Raw genomic sequence first — 20,299 nt, 5'->3', positions numbered from 1 at the left:
ACAGCTGCTGAAGTTTCTAGAGGTGGGTATAGTTATTGTAACAGTCCTGCTATTTTGCCTTTGCTGGGACTTATATATTCAGAAATCAGATCAGAATAGCAGCACTGATGGGCAGTGTTGGAAGGGACAGGGACTGGTGTGTTCCTGGGAAGTTCCTCTGCTGTCTTTTGTACCAGATGCTCCCTTAGAATGGAGTTCTAATGCCCAGGACATAAGCCTGTGATTTTACTCTTTTAGGATAGGAGACATGCTGCTGTCTCATCATTTGATTGAGAACGAGATTTTCTTTCTTACTGACAGGTACAAAAAGCTATTTGTGTGTGTGTGTGCAGCTGGCAGTTATGTAAGTTTCAAGCTGGACACTCCCTCTTACCCTGCTATTTCTTCTGATGTCCATGTCACACCTGCAGATTCACCAAGGTCCCTTCAACACCTTATTATTCCCCATTAGTGCAGCCCCCACCAATTCAGAGGGGAAATCCAGCCAGGGGTGCCTTGCATTACTGCTCTGACAAACTTTTTTTTCTCTTTTCCTTCGAGTCTCCCTACCTAGATAGGAATCAAGAACTAATTTTCTTATAAAAGTGATTCATAACAGCAGCAAGACAAAGAGAGCCGTGCTGATGACTGATCATCTTAATACATTGAGTGTTTGCAAGAATCCTGAGATGTCTAATGTGCATAGTTATAATCAGGAGATAACTGCTGTGCTTATGTACTTTAATTTACCTTGGACTACATTTCATGTGTCATTCTAGCTCCCTGATACCATTGCTTTTTACCAAAAGAAATTTCAATTATAAATCAACACGAGCACATCTATAAATTCAGCTGAAGAGGGAGATTAGAGAACCTTGGTATCAGTTCAATTTTCCAGTCATATTCAGCTCCATGTTTCCTACCAGGATAGGGGAGGGATATAGAGAATGGATTCATTAAGAATCTTTGATGATGTGTTTAAATAGTTCTGGTTTTCTGAAGGCACCATCCAACAGTGGAATCCAGCCAGTGATCATTTGTTAAGACGGCTCAAGGATTTGAGAGCAGCAATCATTTATCTGAGCAAGGATTGCAAACTGCATTTTTATCCTTCTGCAGGCTCCTAATGGCGTGGAAATTGAAAGTTTCATTTTTGCTCCAGTAAATGTATATAATAGCATTAATGATCACCTTCATTGCCTTGCTATATCTGCTTCTACCAGTGTTCAAGCAACATCTCCTGGCCAAGAACCAGCAATTCCAGGGAAAAGTCGATTTGCTGAGACATTTTCACTCTCAGAATCACATGGAATATGCGTATTTTCTAAATATAACATGTGATTATATTTAGAAAATACTCAATAAATGAAACCTGCATCTGCATCTGCTAAAGTCTCAGCAAGATGGTGCATGAAAATATTTGCATGCTAACACCAAGAAAATGTTCATGGCTGAGGGGATGTTTGCAGGGATGGATGCTGCCAGATGCAAGGGAACTGGATGTTAAAGGAATGTGATTCCCCAGTTAATGAAAGCAGTTATATTTTATAAAGTCTCAGAGCACAGCAGAAATCACCAAATCAAAATTCTCTGAAAGGAATATGTTTGGAAAACAAATTTTTTTAAAAATTCCAATAAAGGCTTTAAGGTAAATTTTTGTATTCTTGAAGTTAAAACCACACACATTTTCTTTTTATATACACATGGATAATTATCTTTTTATATACACATGGATAAAACCTTAATCTATATTTATCTGCTGGTTATGCAAGTGACTTCTTGCAAATTAGGCAGCCAAGCAATCATGTCATTAGCTAATATATGCATTTTGAAAAGCTAACTAAATACATATTTTTAGTGATTCGAATGAGAAGAAGTTGTGTGACATTTCCATGAGGAGGGGGAGATGGAGTTGTGGTCTCTGGATGGAAACTGTTATTATCTGTGTTAGCAATGAGAGATGTGGCATTTGGGCCAGAAATGGAAAATTCTGCTTCGTCCATGGCTGGATTTTTATAAAACATTCCTGCAGGAGCTTAAATTCAACTTTATCAGATGTCATAAACCCTGCTCTTATAATTCCTGCATCTGTGATATCCCATCTATTTTTTTTGAGACTTAACTGGCTGCAGTGAAAGCCAAGGAATTTTCACCTCTAGGTGAGATAGCAATCCTTATGTGGTGGAAGGGAAAAGCAGCCCAATGAGAAAAAAAGCTGGCAGAGGAAGGTGAAATAAAAACCTCATTCTCTTCGGAATTTGATGAATTGATGAGATTATATTTGCTAAGGTAAGTACTGGGGCTAGGACCTGTTCTTTAATCTTCCAGAAGAGTGTGATGAGTGGGTGTTAATTACCATTCTACACATTCTCTTCTGCTTGTAAGGGTTTGATAAGTAGAATGTTAACATTTGGTTCCCACTTACATTTTATTGTCAGCCCAGTTTCTCTGTTATTCGCTCTTCTCTGATATTTTTTGAACTGCTATATTTTTTAAAAAGAGATGTATGGTTTTCCTGTTGCTAGATCAAGGCCAATATTTATTTCCACATCATTTTATCTTACGGAATGAAATGGAACTGTACTGATAAATCTTTCTGATGTAAATGCTTCAACTTTCAGAATGAAAATGCCTCCTTTGGTTCATAGATAGTCAGTTTTTACTACAAACAAAAAAAATGACCCAATAAAATATTATATAGATAATATAGTTTCCATCTCAACAAAGGACAAACCTCAGCTTCATGGTTTGGACCTGTTGCCAATTATCAGGGAAAAAATAGGAAAAAATGGTTTTCCCCAGAAATGATACTTCACCAATGTAAGAATAACACACTCACATGCATAGCATTAGCAACTGTTTTTAATTGCTCAAATAAAGGTAAAATATTTAGTTGCAAAGTTTGCTACAGATTTTTGCCATCTTTTAACCAACTTCATTTCCAAACATTTGTATTTAGTGAAATGCAGGGCAAAATAATACAATAGGATCAAATGTAAAACAGATTTAAGGTCCAGCTGGCTTTTTGATGTACAACATTATTTTACCTTGTAAATTCTTCGATTTTTCTATTGCCTAGAAGAAACAAAGAAAGCCAGAATTCAGAGTGAAAATAAGTTTTAGTCAAGGAGAGAATGATTTCAACAGAATTGGAAGCAGAAAATATTCCTGATAACATAATTGGCATCCCTGCCCATGGCAGAAGGGTTGGAGGCAGATGATCTTTAATGTCCTTTCCAACCCAAGTAATTCCATAATCTTATGCTACAAATATTTCAATAGCAGAGTTTTAAAGGTAAATAGACACTAAATGGCATGTGCTTGAATTTTTTGAATCATCCACTTGCTGATTTAAATCAAAATGCAGCATTTAAAGGAGAATCAGGTGTACAGGGTTTGATTCACAAAATGACTTATGCACCACCAAAGCAGAGCGGGATCCAGTCACACTTTAAGTGGAGCTGGCAGTAAAGGCATCCCTGATGGGATATTCTGCTCCTCCCTGCCTTGTCTCCATCCTGCAGCCAAGAGTCACACAGAATAACAGAATCACAGGATAATGAGGTTGGAAGAGACCTCTAAGATCATCAAGTCCAACCTATGCCTTAACACCTCAACTAGACTATAGCACCAAGTGCCATGTCCAGTCTTTTTTTAAACACATCCAGAGATGGTGATTCTACCACCTCCCTGGGAAGACAATTCCAGTACTTCATTATTCTTTTGGTGAAAAATTTCTTCCTAATTTCCAACCTGTACCTTCCCTGTGTCCTCTTGTTCTGTCAGTTGCTGCCCGGTGGAAGAGACCGACCCCCACCTGTCTACAGCCTCCCTTCAGGAAGTTGTAGAGACAAATAAGGTCACCTCTAAGCCTCCTCTTCTCCAGGCTAAACAACCCCAGCTCCTTCAAACGTTCCTCATAGGGCTTGTGTTCCAAGCCCCTCACCAGCCTCATTGCCCTCCTCTGGATGCGCTCAAACATCTCAATATCCTTCATAAACTGAGGGGCCCAGAACTGGACACAGTACTCAAGATGTGGTCTTACCAGCGCCGAGTACAGGGGAAGAATGACCTCCCTACTCCTGCTGGTCACACAATTCCTAATGCAGGCCAGGATGCCATTGGCCTTCTTGTCCACCAAGGCACACTGCTGTCTCATATTCAACTGGCTGTCGACCAGCACCCCCAGGTCCCTTTCCACCTGAACACTGTCCAGCCACACTGTCCCCAGCCTGTAAGGTTGTAGGGGATTTTTGTGGCCAAAATGTAGAACTTGGCACTTAGACTTATTAAACTTCATGCTGTTGGACTCTGCCCATCCATCCAACTGATCTAAGTCTCTCTGCAGAGCCCTCCCTCCTTCCAATAGATCAACACAAGCTCCCAGCTTAGTGTCGTCTGCAAATTTACTAATGAAGAACTCTATACCCTCATCCATGTTGTCTGTAAAAATATTAAATAGAACTGGTCCCAGTACAGACCCCTGAGGGACACCATTGGTGACTGGCTGCCAGCTGGATGCAGCACCATTCACCACCACTCTCTTGGCCCAGCCATCCAGCCAGTTGTGAACACAGCACAGAGTGCTCCTGTCTAAGCTGTGGGCTGCAGCTTTTCCAGGAGTGTGCTGTGGGAGATGGTATCAAAGGCCTTGCTGAAGTCTAAATAGACAACATCCACAGCCTTTCCTGCATCTACCAGATGAGTTACCTGGTCATAGAAGGAGACCAGGTTGGTCAGACATGACCTACCCTTTGCAAACCCATGTTGACTGGGTCTGATACCCTGGCCATCCTGTAAGTGCTGTGTGATAGCACTCAGTATGAACTGTTCCATTATCTTACCTGGTACTGAGGTCAGGCTAACTGGCCTGTAATTACCAGGATCCTCCTTCCTACCTTTTTTATAAATGGGTGTCACACTGGCCAGTTTCCAATCATCTGAAACCTCACCAGTGAGCCATGACTCTTGATAAATGATGGAGAGCGGCTTCGCAAGCTCATCTGCCAGCTCCCTCATCACCCTAGGGTGGATTCCATCTGGTCCCATTGATTTATAAATATCCAAGTGTCCCAGCAGTTCTCTGACTGCCTCCTGTTGGATAACAAGAGGACCATTCTGATCCCTGGCACCACCTACCAACCCCTGAGGACAGTTGTCTTGAGGACAAGCTGTCTTACCACTAAAGACTGAGGCAAAGAAGGCATTAAGCACTTCCGCCTTTTCCTCATCTTCAGTTACTAGGTTGCCTGCCTCATCCAATAAGGAATCGAGGTTGGTTATACCCTTCCTTTTACCATTAATATATTTGTAAAAATTTTTTTTATTATTTTTAACAGAAGTTGCCAAATTAAGTTCAAACTAAGCTTTGGCCTCCCTGATTTTTTTTCTACATGCCCTAGCAGCTCCCTTAAATACTTCCTGAGAAATCAGTCCCTCCTTAATAAGATGATACATCTTTTTTTTATTTATAAGTTCCTTCAAAACCTCATTGTTCATCCAGACTGGGCGTTTGCCTCGTCGACTCGTCTTTCGGCACACAGGGACAGTCTATTCTTGTGCCTTCAAGATTTCTGCTTTGAAGCACACCCATCTCTCCTGGACTCCTTTGTTTTCAAGGGCTGTTTCCCAAGGAACTCTCTGAATAAGTCTCTTAAATAGGCCAAAGTCTGCCCTCCGGAAGTCCAGTGTAGAGATCTTATTGATATTCCTCCTTATTTCACCAATTATCAAGAATTCTAAAATTTCATTATCACTGTGCCCCAAGCGGCCTCCAACCTCCACATCACTCACCAGTCCGTCTCTATTTGTGAACAACAGGTCTAACACAGTCCCTCCCCTGGTGGGCTTGCCCACCAGTTGTGACAAAAAGTTGTCCTCCACACACTCTAAAAACTTTCTACATTGCTGTTTTTCTGCTGTATTAAGTTCGTAGCAGATGTCTGGTAGGTTGAAGTCACCTACAAGAACAAGGGCTGATGATCCTGAAACTTTCAGTTGCTTATAGAATAAGTTGTCCACCTCTTCATCCTGTCTGGGTGGATGATAGCAGACACCCAGGAGGATGTCAGCCTTGTTGGCCTTCCCCTCAATTCTTACCCATAGGGACTCAATTTCATCATCATTAGTTTCAATACCTATGACATCCAAAACCCCCCTAATATAAAGGGCAACCCCTCCACCTCTTCTCCCTTTTCTGTCTCTTCTGAAGAGCTTGTAGCCATCCAGTGCAGTGCTCCAACTATGTGAGTCACCCCACCATGTTTCTGTGATGGCAACTATATTATAGTTCTGCTGTTGCACCATGGCCTCCAGCTCTTCCTGTTTGTTACCCATGCTGCGTGCATTGGTATACATGCACCTCAGCTGGGCTACTGATTTCTCCCCTAACACAGTCTTACCATCTTGGGCCTGCTTCCAGACAGCCCAGCTGCATCCCCTTCCCCCTTCAGACCTAGTTTAAAGCCCAGTAAGGTCTGCCAGTTCATGAGCTAAAAACCTTCTGCCCTTAACAGAGAGATGTATCCCATCTGATTCCAGTAAAGCAGGTGCTGTAAAAGTTGCCCCATGATCAAAGAATCCAAAATTTTGCCGATGACACCAACCCTTGAGCCACTTGTTAATGATGTGGGTTCTCCTATTCCTTTCATCATTTTTCTCTGCCACCAAAGGGACTGAGCAGAACACTACCTGTATACCTGTCGTATCAACCACTTGACCCAGTGCCCTAAACTCCCTTTTAATCGCCTTGACACTCCTCTTTTCAATCTCATCACTGCCAGCCTGGAGTACCAGCAGTGGTTATTAATCAGAGGACTGAATCAGCCCAGGCAGTCTCTCAGTGATATTTCGTACCCGGGCCCCAGGGAGGCAGCAAACTTCCCTGTGGGATGGGTCAGGTCGACATATGGGGCCCTCTGTCCCCCTCAGAAGGAAATCACCCACTACAATTACCCTTCTTTTTTTCTTGACGTTAGAGGTGGTAATCAATTTTTTAGATGAGTCATAATTGGGAGGCTCACTGGGCAGATAATTTTCTTCTAAATTATCTGGCTGGCTCTCTAGATCCAGGGCCTCATACCTATTCTGAAGTGGCACCTGGCTAGGGGATGGGGGCAGGAGGAATTTTTGTTATTACCACCCCGAGCAGGGACCCATTTCCACTCGCCTTCATCTACCAGGTGCCCCTCTATTGCCTGAGAGTGAGGGGCATATGAGTCCTCTGGCTCTTGGTGGGCCTCCCTTAAAGATGTAAGGGCAGAACTCCACCAGTCTATTTCCCTTCCACTATCCCTGATACTCCTTAATCTTTCAACTTCCTCCCTAAGCTCGGCCACTAGCGAAAGGTCATTCACTTGTTCACACCGTAGGCAGGCCTTCTCCACAACACCCTCTGAAGCCATTGATAAGCTCAAACACACCAGGCAGGAATGGGTCTGTACAGACGCATCCTTTTTGGAGGGCTCCACTTGGTCACATACGCTTGTACCAACCACAGATTTCGACCGGGTTAAAACCATTGCTTAGGAGAAAGCCCAAGATCAATCAACCAATAAAAACACCTCACCTAACTAGCAAGAACCTGCAGCCCTGCCTGCTTGCCCTGCCTGCGCAAACTGCTGCGCAAACTGCTGTGACCCTGTTTGCCTGCTCCTGTTTGCCGCGCTCTGCGTCGCCACGCTCTGGGTCGCTGCACTCCCCAGAGGTCTCTTATGAGTCACTCAGGAACAAAGGAAGCTCCACCTCCTGTTCCTGAATGGCTCTCAAGGCAAGCCCCTCACCTGCTCAGCGCTTTTATAATGAGTCACTCAGGAACAAAGGAAGCTCCACCTCCTGTTCCTGAATGGCTCCTCTCCAATATCCATGTGTGGGAATAAAATCATGTGGATGATACAAAGGAAAATGAAGGCATGCCCCACACAAAGCCAAAAATATATAAAAAAAGGGGGTTGTAGCTGTAGGGATAAAGTGCATGAGAGAAGGGGAGAGACACAGAGCTGGGATAAATGAAACAGGGAAGGAAAGGAACAAAGCTTCTCCTTTCAGCCTGGATTGTCTTCTGCTTTCCCCTTCTGGCACCCAGGAGTGTGAGTGTGGCCCTCCCCACCAGGCTGGCACAGAGCCCTGGCCACACTCAGCATCACAGGCAGGTGACAGTCAGAGCCATCTGAGCTGGCTCCAGTGGCTCTGCCAGCGTGGATACTCTGTCCCAGGGCCAAACACCTGCAAAGCCACCCTGCACTGAGCAGCTGGGCCAAGGGATGGCTGGAATTCAGCTCCCAGCTCATGGTTCTTGTGGGATATGACCCTCCCTCCCTCTCATCAAGGCAGCTGTGGTGCAGTGTCCTGGGCAGGGCAGGTAGGAGCTGAATTTGGGACTGTGTCATTCCCACAGTTTTGTTTGATGGTGGGTGCCTTGAGGCAGCCCCCATTTTTATGGAGATCTAGGAGAGGCTTTTCTGCAAAAGAATTGGAGTGGAGTCAAAATGAGTAATAGCCCATGCAGCCTCCGAGCACTGTTGGAGCCACTAAGTATTAACAAACAGAATTAACATTTACAGGTTAAAGATCTGTTTGCTTGGTGGTTATTTTTCAGCATTAAACATAATTTATGGCTAGCTGATTTATGGGCATGGAGTCATTTAAGATATTAAACAGCACCAAGTAGCTGCTTCATCGCTGTTAAGCAGCTCCAAGTCCTGGGCTCAGCTCCCTGTGCCATCCCTCTGAAACAAAGGCACCATTAATAAACTGTCCTGCATAGAACCAGAAAGGCCGGAGCATTACAGCCTCATTGCAGAGGTAATAGACTTAATAATGAACAAACGACCCTGGAACAGTTTGAGGCTATTATTTTTAGTAATGTATGTGCCTCGCTGGAGCTCTGTATGTGGTAAGCCCAGCTCAAGGAAAACATGCCACAGTTATTCACATCACAATCTGTTCTCTACTATTTTTCTGTAAAGAGACCCAGACAAAAGCTTCCAAAGGACAAGGTGCCAAGGTCAGAGCTAGTTATTACTTAAGTAAATATTGTTGGAATCGATGAGAAGTGATGTAGGATGGAAGGAGGAACTGTGGCTGCAGTCTCTCAGGGTTTCACTCCACATCTGTCTCTACAAGAAAGACACAGCTCACACTCTCTCTTAGCCCTTTAGGGGTTACTTGAGTGAAATGATTTGGAGGAGGCAGGGGGAGAGAAAAATGCTTGTATTGGGTTTTCTTCTAGACCTAAAATTTTGGCAGGCAGTACAGAAAACTTTGAAATTGCCCAATATTTCAAGGGAACTTGGGGTAAGTACTGAGCAAAGTTTAAAACACCTCCTGGGATCTGTATAAGGACTTGGTGTAGCTATTTGAAACCAAGCTAAATATAGAGATTTTGCATAGTTCCAACCCCAAGTCAGACTTTGCTGGCAGTTCAAGCTGGGTTCTCCTTTGGGCTCTCAGTTTTGTTTGAATCTGAAACCCTGAGCAAAACTCAGGAGATGCAAACATATGCAGACAGTTTCCCCCTGAAGTGCTAACTGACTTGTGAACCAAAACCCAGTTAACTCCAGTCTATTTAAAAGCCAGCAGCAAACAGCTTTTTATTCCCTTACACACAGAAAAGTGAGAGAAAATGGCAGCACAGCACCAACCACACAAAAGCATTTTTAGAGAACAATGAGAGTCTCCATCCTCCATACAATGCATTTTGATAGAGGGTATCATATAATCTCCTTGAACATCTCTACTGCTTTGGAAGAGATTGGAAATGGATAGCAATGGGTCTTCCACAATCCCAGTGAGATAATTTACACCTACCAGAGAACTGTGGAATGGCTAGAGACAAACTAAATTTAACAAATTAATATAATCTAAGCTGCGACTTTACCTGTGGACTCAGAACATTTCCAGAACCACTGTACTATCCACCTTCCTTCCTCATCCTTCTCCAAGACAACACATTTGTAAAGAAATTTTGGGTGAGGGGCTTGCTGACTTTCTTTCTGGGCCTTCCTTCTGCTCTGGGATGCCAGACCTGTGACTTCCATGGTGATAAACACAGACAAAAATGCTGCAACGCTGCCAAAGCTCTCCTTAGAAAACAAAAGCAATGTTTATAGTGAAAGCTATTCATAGGAAACTGGAAATGAAATACTTGAAATTCAGATGGTTTCACTGCATGGCTGTTACACAGAGCCAGGTGAGTCAGGATGCACGGGCCAGTGCATGCAAGAGGTGATGAGGGTGAACACTTGGGCAGCACAGCACGAATCTCTGCAAGGCAGGTTCCCCCTGGGATAAGGGCAAGGACAGAAGAGCCTGGCTCTCACTAAAGAGAACATCTGGCCAGTGAGTGCTCAGTTCAGGCAGGTTAACAGCTGGGTGTGCAGGGTAATTTACATTTTCAGGTGCATTTGCTGTGTGTGTACGGAGCATTCACCTGTCAGCTCTGAGCTCCTTTGCTCTGTCCCCATGGTCCTCCTGGTCCCATTAGGCAGCAGCTCCTGTAACACAGGCTGCACATCTCCCAAAGTACTCAGATGCACTAAACAGCTAAAACCCCCTTCATTTTGAGATGTAAAGAGCTGCAGCTATAGAAATAGACAATTTTCAGAGTCACCCAGAAGCAAAGAAAGGCCAGAGGGAAAAGTGGTGATATAACAGCTGGGATGAACACACTGAAGAAAAGTGATGCTGGGTCTACAGGGGAAGCAGCAGTACAATGGTCATGTCAAGAGATGGGACAGGCATGGCCAGTGTGGGACTTCTGAAAAATAAAAATAAAATAACAGAATGGTTTGAGCCAGCTTTAAGGTTCCTGCATTCCTGTCACTCTTTAGCAGTACAGCCATCACACCATGGAAAGCACCTTATCCTCCACCACGTGAGATTCCATTCTCAGATTCAGTCTCCAGGGCCACAGTTTGAACTGCACTTCTGATGAAGGGTCTTCAACCTTAAGAACTGTTACAAAGTGAAATTCATTCCCATCATAATTACCATGCCTGTGTTAACAGATGGGCAGCTGAGGTTGTGTGAGTGTTATTTTTTCAAGGTCACACAGGAAATCTAAGGCAGAAACCTGGTAGGAACACAAGTCTCCAGAGGCCAGACCTAATGCTTGAAGCACAAAGCTTCCCTCAAACAGCCCAGCTGGCAGCTCACTCGTGGAGTGCAGCAGGTAAGGGCTGACATTCCAAGTCCTTTCAGTTGATGCTATTAGCATAGAGCAGCAAAGACATGTGCAGTGGAGTATTGGTAGCCAAAGGGATAAGTCATGATTGTAAGGCAAAGTGTTTGTGTTTCTGGCCATCTGTTTGCAAATAACCCAAATTTTTTACTTTTAGGAGTGCTTGTTTCTAGAGTAGGGCAGATGTCCTCCAGCAGTGGGTGGCTGAGAAAAGCCAATTGCTTCTGGGGAAAAAAAAAAAAAAAACAAAAAACAAACAAACAAAAAAAGCAAACAAAAAACCCAAACAAACAAAAAAAACCCCAAAAAAACAACCCAGAAAAAAAAACTTTATATACTTCTAATTCATCCTACTGATACAACACCAGAACTTTACATCCACAAGTTTCCTATTAAACAGAACGATAAAATCTGGAAAGCAAAAAATATCACAGTTCATTAAGAGAGCAAAGGTGCAGATGACACACACAGACCTGAGCATATGAAGCTTCAGCTTTCTAAGGTTTAAATCTCTCCTGCTGTAATTACTGCAGAAGAAAAACAGCTTTCATAAGCAGCATCCCTTTCCCTCCATGTGCAAGGTACCTTCTCTACTTTTCTTGTCTCTGACACTCACACAAACAATTTAATTCCTACCAACCCAAAGTGCTTGAGTCTCCAGGCAGTGACAGGAATGAGCCCTGTCTCCTCATGTGCCCTGGGAGAGCAACAAGAGCTGCAGGAAAACATAGACCAGAGCAAGCAGGGATTGCTGCTCAGGAGATATGAGCCATTAAATCTCTATTTCATCCCACTTGCAGCAGAAAAAGGCAAAGAGAAGGCAGCTCCTCCCCACCCAGAGGAGCAGGTCAGGGCTGAGGACAGCCTGAGGCTCAGCACCAAAGCCAAAGAAGAAGGGATGTCCCTTTGCCACCGAGTTTTAGTAGAAACTTGATGCAAGACAAAACTCAAAGTCTAACTTTTCCTTTGGCTCCCACAGGTGTCCTCCGTGGAACATTGCCTCCCCAAACTGCAAGTATTTCTCTCTACTGCGCTCAGATAACCTCTACATATAAAAAGCCTATGAAGTGAGTGGCAAAACAAGTTATACATTCTGATTTATTGTCTGCTTTGGCTCAAACCAATAGGACTATACATTAAGGAGGGAAAAAAACCCTGTGCTGTCTCTGTATTTATAACCTTGTCATTTAAACACTTGGCAGCCTTTCAGCTGCTCCATATGGTCACTGTATTAAGCTTTACCATAAAAGGAACTAAGCAGCAAAGTCGAAAGAAAGCTGATATTGTATGGCTTAAAAGTCTGGCAGGGAAAATAATAATCAAGGCAAATTCTCAATAATAGCCATTTGTGGTACCTCAGGAACTTCAAAGGCCTTGTAATGAAACACTGTCACCCTTAAACTCTGCTGGCAGATTGTCTTCAGACAAGAGGGCTTGGAATACACTCATCAAAGCTACTGGTAACCTTGTGCCTCACAGAAATTTGAATTTTTTTTCAGGAGGTGACATCAGGAGACAAAATTAGAATTTAGAAGTTGGTAAAATTCTGTGTCATTGAAAGGGTAGGTTAAAATAACAAAGAAATCAAGCCCTCTGGAAGAAAGTTTGGAAATGGCTGGTAACAGGTCTTCCACAATCCTAATGTGAGAATTTATACTTATCAGAGTATTATTATATGAAGACAAACTAAATGTAACAAACAATTATAAATGTAACAAAAAATTATAAACAAGCTAAATATAACAAATTCCCATTACAAATGCACTGTTAAGTGTATTTCTGTACGTATCTGCAGTTGATGTGTCAGCAGCTGTTTGCAGATGAGACATCTCTTCCCCCAAACTGCTCTTTTTGGCAGAATTCAGAGAAAATTCCCTGCTAAAGTAAGTAACAAGAGACAACCAAACTACTCAGGCTGAAAGCTCAGTCTCCCATCCCTAAACTTGTACCAGCTTTGCAGGTATGGCTGCTATTAAGGAATTGAACATTTGTGTTTGTTCTTTGATCTAAAAAAAAATGTATCATTGGCTAGTTCTTGTTTTGTTTTGTTTTGTTTTGTTTTGTTTTGTTTGGTTTTGTTTTGTTTTGCATCATAGGGTTTTCTTCTGAAATACACCCCAGCTATGGACAAGAGGAAGCTGAAGCAACTCCCACGATAGCATCTCCTCACAGCCCTGTGGCACCTCCCAGGAACTGGGGCCCTCATCTGTGGAGAAAAATCAAAATTGTCCACCCTGTGAACCTTCCCACTTTCAGATTGGAATAAAAAATGCCTCACATCACACCTGCTATTTTTAAATATCACCTGTGACTATTTGCAATGTAAATAATCTTTAGTAGGAAAAATTGCTTATCCTTTGCAATAATCTCTTGCTTCCTCTGGAGAAACTGAGTCTGGATATGATCCTGACACTGCACATATAGAAAACAAATAAAGTTTTCTGCAGTATTTTCATTTTGGAGTGGAGAGAGAGGAGGCATAATTAAATTAATAAAATGAAAATCCAAAATTCTTTCGAACTCAGTATTTCTCCTTGTTGTGGACTCCCCGGAATGTTTCCCATTATTTTCTGTTGTTACCCACAGTGCAAATAAGGAGCTGAAATATCGAATTGCCCTGCTGTGTTAGACCAGAGCTACCCAAATCCTGACTTCCAATATTCGCAAAGTCTATATATACACATTCCAGTCATATTTGGACAACCTCACCAGGAAACAGAGGCAATCAACCACCACCCACTGTCAGAGGAGAATTCACATTTTACATTAATAACAATACAATTCTGAAGATTACTATCTATAACAATAAAACTTCTGAGTTTTCCATATAAGAGATCCACATAAGATAAGAGCTCTCACATGACTCCAACAAATTCCAGTTGCTTTGCTAACTACTGCCCTCAGGTATGCTTTGGAATATTAATTTTCTTGTGTGAAATGTCTAAATATCCATCAGGATAATCTCTGCTACTCTTTTGGATCATTCCAGGGCTTGTTAAGTGGAGTGATAGTTCCTGAGAAACTTCTGAATTAGTCAGTGACTTACATGCACAAAAAGAAATTCCCAATGGAATTCATCTGGTCTCTATTAATCAAGGAATCCATAATTCTGTTGACATTTGCACTTTTTTTTTTGGTGCAATTATGGGATACTATAGAATGAGCAAACTGGTTTGGATTAGAAAATCACCACCATAATCTCCTGCTCATGAAATGGCTCTGGAAAAAAACAAACTGTGCCATTGCCTAGTAAGGATTCCTTAGGTAAATATCACTCCAAGGCTTTATTGTGGGATGGGTTAGAGAATCCTGGAATGGCCTGGGTTGGACGAGACCTCCAAAAATCCTCTTGTCCCAAGCCCTTCCCCAGGCAGGGGCAGCTCCCACCAGCCCAGGTTGTTCAGTGCATCCCCCTGAGCACTGCCTGTGAACAGATATTGGTACCTGTGGCTGTGATTCATCACTTCAAAGGAAATACCTAAAAAGTAAAACAAATCCAATCAATCCAAACTTAAGTCAAAAGAACAGCAGAGAAAGCAGAACTGACAGATTGAAAACCTTATTAGTACTTATGCATGATTCATTTGTCTTTGGCATACCAAAACACTTGGGAGTAAATTGTTGTTTTAAATACTTGTATATTCTGAAATTCAAAGTAACTTGTCAATGAAACATGAAATTTGTCAGTACTCTCATTACCTTTGTGCTCAAAAAATTCATAAATAAATAAATACACCTCCTTGATGTTAAATGTTTATCAGTCTTGCCTTTTTGACAGTGATTTGATAGTACATTAGTAATGAAAGGTGGAAAATAATCAGAATCTAAGTAAAAATGCTTAATTCATGAGACAAACATGCAAAATAGTTGCAGTAATTAATAGAAATTCAATGTTTTATCAGATTATTGCTGAGAGTCGCTGTTTTTCACAGCTGGATCCAGGAAATATTTAAAAGACATAGCACACAAACTAATGAATGAGCTTGTACTTTTTCTGAAGGCATGAGGATGCAGCTGCACTTTCAAATTTGTGCCATTTTTTGGTGGAATTAATCTGCTTTCCAAAAGTTGTTGGTTTTCAGACCAATGCCCTATTGTTGATTTAAATAAACAAGCCTAGGCTGCACTGGGACAAAGGGATGATGTACATCCCTTTGTTTAGCTTGGGTGTGGCATGTTTTTATTAAATTTATAAAACCCCAAAATGCATCCAGCTTCTGCCTCACTTTTATTAGAGGGCTTGTTGTTCGTGGGCACACCGTGATTGATGTATTTGATGTAACCGAGTAGGAGTCCAGCTGTTGGTGTGATAGAATAAAGCACTGCAAAGTTTTCATTGTGGTTCTTAGCACCAAACTTACTGCTATGAAATCAGTTTACAGGGCACAATTTTGGCTATGTGAGGAACTCTAAATGAGATATGACATTTATTACTGAAGCAGGATGCAAAGTGTGATTTCCTTTCCCAAATACTATCTTAAAACATCAGGGAAAAGGCATCTGCATTCAGGCATTGATATCTCCCAAACATCAGAAATAAACTTTAAAATAACCTTTCAAATTGAACCAGCCAGGCTAAGAAAATATTGGGAAATGCATTACTGCATCTGCTCATGTGTATGGTTTTTTTGGGATAGGAGAACTCAAGCCAATTAAATAAGCTGGTTCTGACCACGAAGATGTAATTACTGGCATTAAAGCTAAATTTTAATATACTTAATACTTCAAAACCAGTGCTGTCACATAATGACATGCAGATACAGAAGTGACATGTGCATGTGCCACGCCTGGGGAGTTTCCCTGTTCACATTTGCTCTTTCCATTCAGAAAACCCCCAATTTCTTCCCCAAGAACCTTGGTTTATCTTGAAAACACCTTCCAAACAGTAATGCCCAACACACCTGTACTGTAGCTGTGAAATACCAGGAGGTTATAAACCCAAAATACTGTGAGTTTTCTTTCAAAAACCGTAGTGACCATGTATGATTCTTCATGAAAATAAACACTGGAAAATGCATATCTTCATTAAAAGACAATTATTAGCTTATGATTCTGTATTCACCAGTTTGCACCCACTAGATTTGTCCATATTGACAGAAGAGAACATTTTAGATTACTTTCTGCAAAGAAAAGGGAGTGTTGAAAGTCCCTGACTTCCCCACAACCTGGACAAAAAATAGCTTTCCCCTTGAGTAATGCACTTCCCAGCATGGAATTGCAAAGAGAAATGGTTAAAATGGGGAGAAAATTCTTCACCACTGTTTTCTCAGCACAGCTTTGCCTTCTGGAAGCAAAGATCTAGGGTCTCCCTACTCGAGTATGCAACACAAGATTTCCTGAAGTCTGCAAACTTTGCACTAAGGAAATCCTAAATTTGAAGTCCCAATTTTACAGTTCAATGAGTAAGACAAAATCTGATGAGTGCAGATCATTCTTCTACATCAGTTCCAGAATGGTACATTTTAATTACCATAAATAAAACATGAATGAGTGATGAATTGCCCATAAGACTTTGAAAAAGTGTTGAATAAGGTGGTGTATTTTGGTTATTTTGTCCTACAATACTTGAAGAAAATATTGTACATTGAGACGCCAAAAGCTGAGGACCACACTCAGATTGGAAATTGAATGGCAAAAAGGAAAAATGCTGGACAGACCCAGTGCTGGAGTTGATACCAGAGGCTGGGCAGAGCAGGTGGGAGGCAACTGATGCCTGTATCAGTTAGGTTTGTACTAAAATGGGTAAATCTCATCTGCTATCTCCCCTTCTTCAGACTGGATCCACAGTAACAGCCCCTGTTAGGATCTGCTTTCACAGGAACTTTATTTCTTGTGAAGATATTGAAGATAACTTAAATTACCTCTTACCCACAGGCTCTTAAATGCAATCAATATCTACAACCAACACCATGAGCTATTAATCAAAAAGGGTGACATATTCTTTTTTGACCTTTATGAGCAAACCCTCTTAGTGATGATACTTTACTGCTTAACACTACCATTTTGTTCCAGCATTATTCATCTTTGGAGAAACTACAAGCCCACAGAAATCAATGGCATAAAGGACACCTCACCCATATATCTCACCCTTGAGGTATAGATTCAGGATTATACAATGCAAGATTGCAACACCTGCAGGTTTATAAGCAGGGAAGCTGCATTTATGTTTTAACCCAACACATATATTTACACTGAGCAGTTATTTCTGATCTTTCATTGTTCCCTGGCAGGGTGGGCAGGCCCTGGCACAGGGTGCCCAGAGCAGCTGTGGCTGCCCCTGGATCCCTGGCAGTGCCCAAGGCCAGGTTGGACACTGGGGCTGGGAGCAGCCTGGGACAGTGGGAGGTGTCCCTGCCCATGGCAGGGGTGGCACTGGATGGGATTTAAGGTCCCTTCCCACCCAGGCCATTCTGTGACCCCATGAAATAATAACCTGATGCTCAGATTTCATTCCTGCACCTCAAATTAAAAAACCTGTTTGCTTGCATAGGCATATCCCTGCATGCTGAGGAGCAGCCAAGAGCAGGAGCATTGCAGCTCTGAAGGCAATACCTTGTAACACCATGAAAATTAAAGCACAGATTTTAATGTAATATAAACATTGCCCATAATAGATGGGAAGATATAATGTATTGTTCTATACTAAGGTCTTAGATATAATTCAAGGTAATATATCTTCAGCTGTAGAGGATGTTTACACTTGTTATATCATCACAAAAAAAAAATAATGAGCTCATCAGCCAGTGTTTAGTGGTTTAACACCTTCTATAAATTTTACTTAAGTCATCCAGTAAAGGAAAAGACCAGCTATTATGTCTTTTATATGTGGGGAACAAAACACGTATCTGCAGAGCCCAACTGCCCCAACTGCTCAGATGATCACTGAAATAACTGGGCCCTTACATGTATAAATTATATAATTTTTAAGTTGGACAAATGCTAAAGGAATTATTATACTTCAGTTTTAAAATCATACACTTTGCCATTTTTTCCCTGTGTTTATACAGGGCACAATTATTTAATATGTAAAGACTGTGTAAAACATAGTCAAATTCTATTATTGGAGGTGTATGAAATTTTATTTTCTATGGGTGAAAATGGTGGGGAATGTGTATAATTGTCAGGGAAGCCTCTGGGAAATACACTGAAATAACAGTCATAGGTGTCAGCCAAAACTATCATAGCGTTACGGAATGGTTTGGGTTGGAAGGGTCAGAATCATAGAATCACAGAATATTCCAAGTTGGAAGGGGTCAAGTCCAAGCCCTGGACTTGACACAATCAGTCCGACAATCCCACTCTGTGCCTGAGAGCTGAACTGAACTGAAAAAAAAAAAAGGAGAAAAAGGAGGAAATTAGCTAATTAATGAAAGAATAATGTTGTAGTGTACAGCTACGCAGATGGAGCAAAAAGCTTTGTGAATTTGAAATGGGAGTTTCTGTTTCCTAAACCTAAAGCTGGAGTTTCTATTCTGTATTTTTCTATTGTGTATTTACCCTTCCCCCTGAAGCTATTCCCATTGGATTTTACCTATAATGTATTCATACTGAGCATTGTTCTATTGGTTTCACCTTATCTCTTATTTCCCCTATAAAACTGTAACCCAACCCCAGACCGGGGTCACTTGTATGTGCGGCGTTCGAGCAAATACAACCTACTTTGGACTGCACACAAGTGTCCAATCTCTTGAGTCTCTTTATCCCGGTTAGGATCGCGCTCTCTAAACAGCTCTGCCTGTATCAAACGAACCACAAAGGTGTTTGTCGCTTCTCTCTGGCTGCTCCCGGATGCGCCTGGCCAGCGCCCCGGGAAAAAGGAGCCGGGCGGAAACAAGGAAGTTGGAGAGAGAAAGCGACAGAATAATACTTGCTGTTTGCAATGAATATTGTAATGAATCATGCAAATCCAGAACCACCTTATCCCAAATTTTACAGTGGTTCCTACACTCTGGAAACTCCCTGTCTTTTACCTGATGAGCACAACTGGAACCACTCATTCTGTGCATCTACTTGACTTAAATCCCTCTCATAACTTCCTATCTCTTTAAGAAATTTGGACCTCATTGGTTTTCTTCTTACAAACAGATAATTCACTCCACATCTTTATTGGGAGAACAAAACACTCCACAGTGCTGTAGGTGTCCCCACCAAAACAATTAATCCTCCTGTGATAATGACATCCCCTGGTGTTTGCACAAGCCTTTGGCAAAGCTTCAGCACCTGACAGATTGCAGCAGCACACACATCCAGGAACTGTCTGCACTGCAACAGATGGCAGGGAAAGGGTGAAGTTGAGGAAATTCCAGCCTCCAGAGGTTCCTTTGGACACCTGGACGCTGCTGTGGCAGGGAGTGTCTGCTGAATCCACACACATCCAGGTCACTCTGCTTGAGGACACATTTGGAGCACTTCTCCATTTGTCACTGCCCCTTGACTTGGTGACAGACTGCACTGGGGGCACCGCTCAAACCCTCCTCACTTGGCCACCCCACAATTTATTAAAACACATCAATTAAATCACCCAGTAGACAAAACAATGAGAATTTTACAGCACTGTCTCATATTATGCCCTGAGCTCTTTTATTTCCATATTGAAACTCTCAAGGTAATCGCAGGGAGAAGAATAACCAACCATATAAACAAATAATGTCTTCTATAACCACAAACAGATTGCATTCCTGAAGCTGAATTACTGTGTATCTTATTCTGGATTATTTTATGTAATTACTTAGTTGATTACCAGTGTGATAATGCTGAGGTGAGCTTTCAACCTTTCAAAATTAGACCTTTATGCACAAATACGTTTTGGAGAATAGCAAATGATTTCATATTCCACACATAATAGTAGCAGTAAAAATTGTAGCAGGCCTATAATTGAGCTATAATGGAGAAGCTGATGGAAAGACAAGATAACAAAGGAAAGATGATACTGGAAAAATTGCTTCATTTTGACTCCAAATGGCAGAAGGAGCTTGAGAAGCCCAGGGTTTAATGTACAGTTAGTCTCAAAAATGAAAGATTCTAATATAATAAAAAGACATTATGTAACACATGGCTAAAAAAGAAGTTGAAAAAGACAGAAATATTCCACCTATACTGTCATTCTTTAAAATTACTACTATCAGGAGGCCTTCACAACTT

The 20,299-nt window shown here is 41.8% G+C and overlaps 1 long non-coding RNA gene across 1 annotated transcript; it reads right to left on the bottom strand.

Moving 5' to 3' along the window:
• Positions 1-2,852: 2,852 nt before the first annotated feature.
• Positions 2,853-18,919, bottom strand: LOC128793679 (uncharacterized). The gene is made up of 3 exons (XR_008432859.1): positions 18,818-18,919; positions 8,641-8,705; positions 2,853-3,047 (listed from the first exon to the last, which is right to left on the bottom strand). It is a non-coding gene; the product is annotated as an uncharacterized LOC128793679 (long non-coding RNA).
• Between the last annotated feature and the right edge of the window lie 1,380 nt (positions 18,920-20,299).

The sequence above is a fragment of the Vidua chalybeata genome, chromosome 11 (assembly GCF_026979565.1).
Source record: "Vidua chalybeata isolate OUT-0048 chromosome 11, bVidCha1 merged haplotype, whole genome shotgun sequence".
Lineage (NCBI taxonomy): Eukaryota > Metazoa > Chordata > Aves > Passeriformes > Viduidae > Vidua > Vidua chalybeata.
The sequence above is the reverse complement of the archived record's forward strand: the minus strand, read 5'-3'. Positions and strand labels throughout refer to the sequence as shown.